Source organism: Tachypleus tridentatus, chromosome 10 (assembly GCF_004210375.1).
Source record: "Tachypleus tridentatus isolate NWPU-2018 chromosome 10, ASM421037v1, whole genome shotgun sequence".
NCBI lineage: Eukaryota > Metazoa > Arthropoda > Merostomata > Xiphosura > Limulidae > Tachypleus > Tachypleus tridentatus.
Genome location: NC_134834.1, coordinates 23,871,694 through 23,877,990, shown reverse-complemented (window position 1 = coordinate 23,877,990; position 6,297 = coordinate 23,871,694). Strand labels below are relative to the sequence as shown.

Below are 6,297 nucleotides of genomic sequence, written 5' to 3'. Positions count from 1 at the left end.
AAGTCGACTGTTTCAATCGCCACTGCAGAACAGTAATAATATAAATAATATGGTTTATTCTATAAAATATCTTAATATATGAAAAACTTTAACATGAATTTAGTTTGCTGCTAGGTGGATTAGAATTTTAAATATATTTCTTCTTTAACCTTATCACAAAACGAGCATTATTATACTTTCTTCACTGAAACCATAATTGTGTTACAGTATCATGAAAATATTTTTACTTCAATCGCCTAGATGGAGCTGCTACCTTTCTGGGGATCCCTGGCCTATTTTTAGGCATTATGTGAAATACCTTTGTACCGGGATCGATCCAAACGAAGTCGGACGAATATTAACATCTCAGTGGACCTACCTTTTTGTCATCACTAAAATATTAATCTCAAGTCACGTTATTTATCTACATTGATTAATACGTACATTCCAAGAATGATAAAATCAAAAACTTGTCTTCATTTAGAGTACTTTGTTTAATGTTACACGTTTGCAACAGTATCTTTATTTTAAAAAAAATCACATCTGAAACTTATAAACTGGAAATAAAATAGGCATAAGTTTTTGGAACAGGTGAGTTAGAATTTGTATGAAGCACTGGTTAGAACCACTGCAAAGTTCTGACCCTGTATACATTGGTATGAAGTTTTATAACATCTCCCTGGGTGATGACTGGAACGTGCTTTTAGTAACTAACCAACTTGTGTAAATCAATATATATTCTTCCTGTTAGTACTAGCATCTGAAATAGAACAAATGTAAGCGTTAGAGAGGTAATATCAATGTATTTAGACTGTGTTTTAAATATTTCCAGAATAAATAATTATTTTACAATTTAGTACGCACAGTAACACTCCACAAACATACACGATTTGTCGTTTATAATTAAGCACCAAACTAATTACACTCTTTACGGGTATCGAAACCCGTAAGTCCGCAAACATAACTGTTGTGTCACTGAAGAAATGAGAGGGGGCTCTCTTGAAGGCTTCAGTAAAATGAATCCTCACTAAAACTGTTATTTAATCATAAGAAATCAGAAGTATTTATACACTATGGCCCCTATTAACATTTATCACTCATTTCACCTAATAATTCTGAAACATGTTGAATAGAAGGAAAACTCTGAAAATCTGTGTTTACCATTTGAAGTTAATATCAAGTAATATTTGGGGGATAACATAGTTTTGAGTGTTTTCAATAAAATAGGACCACTGTCCTTTTTGATATGGCCAGGTGGTTAAGGCTGATTGATTTTGATTTAGTGTTTTATGGCACAAAGCAGCGAGGCTAGATGGCGCAGATACCCTCGCTGCTTTGTGCCATAAAACACTAAATCAAAATCAATCAGCCTTAACCAAGGCACTCGACTCGTAATCTGAGAGTCGTGGCTTCGAATCCCCGTCCCGCCAAACATGTTCGCCCTTTCACTCGTGAGGGCATTATAATGTCACGGTCAATCTTACTATTCGTTGGTAAAAGAGTAGCCCAAGAGTTGAAAGTGAGTGGTGATGACTAGCTGCCTTCCCTCTCGTCTTACACTGCTAAATTAGGGACGGCTAGCGCAGGTAGCCCTTGAGTAGCTTTGCGCGAAATTCAAAACAAACCTTTTTGGAACATAGGATCGCATTACAAGCTTTTGGCTTTGCTCTTCAATTGACTAATACTGGCAGTTCTCGATTTAAGCAATAGTTACGTTCCAGGAATTGGTCGTGTAAATCAGACACTATTTCCCGTAAAGTATACACGACTCGGGCAATCCCAGTGGGAATGTCATTAGTCAAACCTCAATACACTGCAGGAGTGCCACCTTATGCTCACGTAGTCAATATATCAACTGATTTTAATGTCACCAAACAGACTCCGCGACCATCTGGCTACTGTACAGATAACCGTAACGTTACTTTTGTTGTAACGTCACTTCCACATATTTGTGCGTCGCGTTATCCCGGATGTTATCATAATAAAGAGTCTACATCGGCTGAACCTTCAAGCACTGAGTAAATGCTTCTATTTGTATCGTTACAATACACAAATTGCGTTGATCCGAATTCGCAAGCGCGATAATCGAGAATCGTTGTTATTCTATCGATCGCGTTAATCGAAAAACGCTTGCAACGAATGCGCGTAAATGGAGAACTACTTGCATGTATATCCTTGTAATGTGTCCCAAATGTCTTGCTTTTTTATATATGGCATTTTTTGAACCATAAGTCGTTTTCGACTAGTTCACACATACTGATCAAAAGGTTAATCTGAGGATCATGATTTTGATTCCGATTTGAACCAAGGACATTCCCAGTACCAAACACACTCCCCCCCTGTGTCATAAGACGTCACTAAGGTTCGGACAGAGGAAAATACCAGTTCTTTGTATGGACAATGAACATGGATTGCAACAGCCTGATGAAAGAACTAGAACTCTTCGCATGATAATGTAGTTCGTTGTTAGTGAAGAGAAGATCTCGGAACAAAACAGTTACAAGAAAAAAAGCAGTTTGGAACGACATTCCGGGTAACACCCTAACTGACCTATAAACGTTGTTTCCTAGGGCTTCTCTCATTACTTTTATGTTTTATTTTTTTAGTCTACAGCGTATATCAAAACAATAGAGTAGAAAAAAACCCAGCGGAGAACGACATTTCTGGCGCCTCCATAACTCTTTCTTTGTTTGAAGTTAAGCACAAAGCTACAGAATGGACTATCTGTGCTATGACTCCCCCCCCCCCAACTGGTATCGAAAACCGGTTTCTAGCGCTGTAGGTCCACAGACATTCCGCTGTGCCACTGGTGGGGGACGTTCCCGAACTGGCCTGAAAACGTCTACTACCGTTTTATCTTAATTCTTTTGTTGTTGTTAGGTCTACCCAGCAACTGTTTCAGAAGAGTTCCAGTGCTTTCAACATACCAGTATGTATTGTTTCATTGCTAGAAAATGTCTACAAACAAACAACATAAGCCTTTGAGAATGAGAATCTGGTAAGGAATAGTAACACAAGCTCAGTCACTACGTAAGTTTAGGCACCGAGATAAGCCCATAAGGAATAGTAAACACAAGCTCAATCACTACGTAAGTCTAGACACAGAGATAAACCCATAAGGAATAGTAACACAAGCTCAGTCACTACGTAAGGTTAGGCACAGATATAAACCCATAAGGAATGGTAAACACAAGCTCAGTCACTACGTACGTTTAAGCACCGAGATAAGCCCATAAGGAATAGTAAACACAAGCTCAGTCACTACGTAAGTTTAAGCACCGAGATAAGCCCATAAGGAATAGTAAACACAAGCTCAGTCACTACGTAAGTTTAGGCACGGAGATAAGCCCATAAGGAATAGTAAACACAAGCTCAGTCACTACGTAAGTTTAAGCACCGAGATAAGCCCATAAGGAATAGTAAACACAAGCTCAGTCACTACGTAAGTTTAGGCACAGAGATAAGCCCATAAGAAATAGTAACACAAGCTCAGTCACTACGTAAGGTGAGGCACAGATATAAACCCACAAGGAATGGTAAACACAAGCTCAGTCACTAAGTATAGGCACAGAGATAAGCTCATAAGGAATAGTAAACACAAGCTCAGTCACTACGTAAGTTTAGGCACAGAGATAAGCCCATAAGGAAGAGTAACACAAGCTCAGTCACTACGTAAGTCTAAGCACCGAGATAAGCCCATAAGGAATAGTAAACACAAGCTCAGTCACTACGTAAGTTTAGGCACAGAGATAAGCCCATAAGAAATAGTAACACAAGTTCAGTCACTACGTAAGGTTAGGCACAGATATAAACCCATAAGGAATGGTAAACACAAGCTCAGTCACTAAGTATAGGCACAGAGATAAGCCCATAAGGAATAGTAAACACAAGCTCAGTCACTACGTAAGGTTAGGCACAGATATAAACCCATAAGAAATGGTAAACACAAGCTCAGTCACTACGTACGTTTAAGCACCGAGATAAGCCCATAAGGAATAGTAAACACAAGCTCAGTCACTACGTAAGTTTAAGCACCGAGATAAGCCCATAAGGAATAGTAACACAAGCTCAGTCACGACGTAAGTTTAGGCACCGAGATATGCCCATAAGGAATAGTAAACACAAGCTCAGTCACTACGTAGGTTTAGGCACAGAGATAAGCCCATAAGGAACAGTAACACAAGCTCAGTCACTACGTAAGGTTAGGCACAGATATAAACCCATAAGGAATAGTAACACAAGCTCAGTCACTACGTAAGTTTAGGCACCGAGATAAGCCCATAAGGAATAGTAACACAAGCTCAGTCACGACGTAAGTTTAGGCACCGAGATATGCCCATAAGGAATAGTAAACACAAGCTCAGTCACTACGTAGGTTTAGGCACAGAGATAAGCCCATAAGGAACAGTAACACAAGCTCAGTCACTACGTAAGGTTAGGCACAGATATAAACCCATAAGGAATGGTAAACACAAGCTCAGTCACTACGTAAGTATAGGCACCGAGATAAGCCCATAAGGAATAGTAACACAAGCTCAGTCACGACGTAAGTTTAGGCACAGAGATAAGCCCATAAGGAATAGTAACACAAGCTCAGTCACTACGTAAGGTTAGGCACCGAGATAAGCCCATAAGGAATAGTAAACACAAGCTCAGTCACTACGTAAGTTTAGGCACAGAGATAAGCCCATAAGGAATAGTAACACAAGCTCAGTCACTACGAAAGTTTAGGCACAGAGATAAGCCCATAAGGAATAGTAAACACAAGCTCAGTCACTAAGTAAATCTAGGCACAGAGATAAGTCCACCGAAGGATTGAATGTTACGATTTTCTACTTGAATTGTTTGTAATTAAACAAAGCTACCTGAGCTCTGCCCACCACGGGTATCGAAACCCGGATTCTAACGTTGTAAGTCCGCAGACATACCGCTGTGCCTTAGACGGCATTCTACTTAAGACTTACCCGGTGACGTAACAACAAACGATCCCCCCCTAACATAAAAAGTACCTTACATTTATTTCCATATAATTATAGTTACGACTCGCTCTCCTCTCTCCGTAATTTCGAAGACTACGGAGGCACACTTACACCACTGGTCTTACCTTCACATATCAAACGTTATTTTAATTGTTCAACCAACGAAAACTGTAAACTCATTTGGTGGTAAGCTTTGATGAAATGTTTTCGTAGGTAATCTACTGCAAAATGTTGGAACTTATCCAGAGATAATATACTTACCATCGAAAGCCCAGTCAGGTACCCTATCTTCGCAGTCCACTGTAGTCACGTGAACACACACCTTATTGTAGCTGTTATACACGGTGTTATTTGGGCACAAAATTCTCGTGGCTACTTGGTTGATGCATATATAGAAAGCGGCACAGTTGGTTGGATCGGGGTAGATACCCCATCGTCGCTGACAAATACCGTCTTTCACTGTAATTTCTGGAATTTAGTTTTGTTAATAACTTCGATTAATTATATTGTGTAGAAATAACTACGCTTGATTAAATCTACTTACTAACAAATTCGTAACACTCATTACTATACCATAAATAATGATAAATTTTTAATCAATCTTTGTTTGGCGCAGAGCTTTACAGCTGTCTGCTCTGCTGATTAGTTATTTAAGCCCCAATTTTTATGTTATAAGCCTTCAAACTGCCACTGAGCTACCGGTATCACACTTTAAATTCAGTGGTGTAGAAACGGTCCTAAAGTCCCTAGGGTAAAGTACTCTCGAGGGGGCACATACTACCCAGGAATTCTTCTCTTGCAGTGGTAAAACGTCTAATCGTTTTCTCTTCATTGCTAAGACCCTCAACTGTTTAGAAATACCTAACACTAAACCAAACTAAAGTTTTAAAGCTTACATTACTGAGTTATAATTAACAGAAATAAATTATATTGTCAAGAAGCAACAAAAATAATGGGAGTGAAAAACAGGTGTATGTATAGAGAGTAATGTTACATTCACTTCACTTGGAACAACGCTAACCCTAACTGGATGAAGACTCTCATTATACACTTCAAACACACAAAGGAAGTAATTAGGTTTGATTGATTAAACGTAAATATTTTATTTATTTTAGTCTCGTTGTCTCGAATGGACCGTTACTAGGCTCTTCACAACACTGTCAAATCTTTTGTTGTAATTGGTAATGTGGATATACTAATTGTCCGAGTTCTGGAACATTTGCCCTACTTTCTTCCTGTGCTACTAATTGGTCAGATCTCCAAGGTATATATACATACAAGATTTCTTTTAATCATAAACTTAACTTACGGAATGTTAGTCAGTCACAGTAAAGAAGTG

The 6,297-nt window shown here is 38.8% G+C and overlaps 1 long non-coding RNA gene across 1 annotated transcript; it reads right to left on the bottom strand.

Moving 5' to 3' along the window:
• Positions 1-513: 513 nt before the first annotated feature.
• On the bottom strand, positions 514-5,359 carry LOC143228889 (uncharacterized). Its single transcript, XR_013015488.1, has 2 exons — positions 5,220-5,359; positions 514-739 (listed from the first exon to the last, which is right to left on the bottom strand). It is a non-coding gene; the product is annotated as an uncharacterized LOC143228889 (long non-coding RNA).
• Between the last annotated feature and the right edge of the window lie 938 nt (positions 5,360-6,297).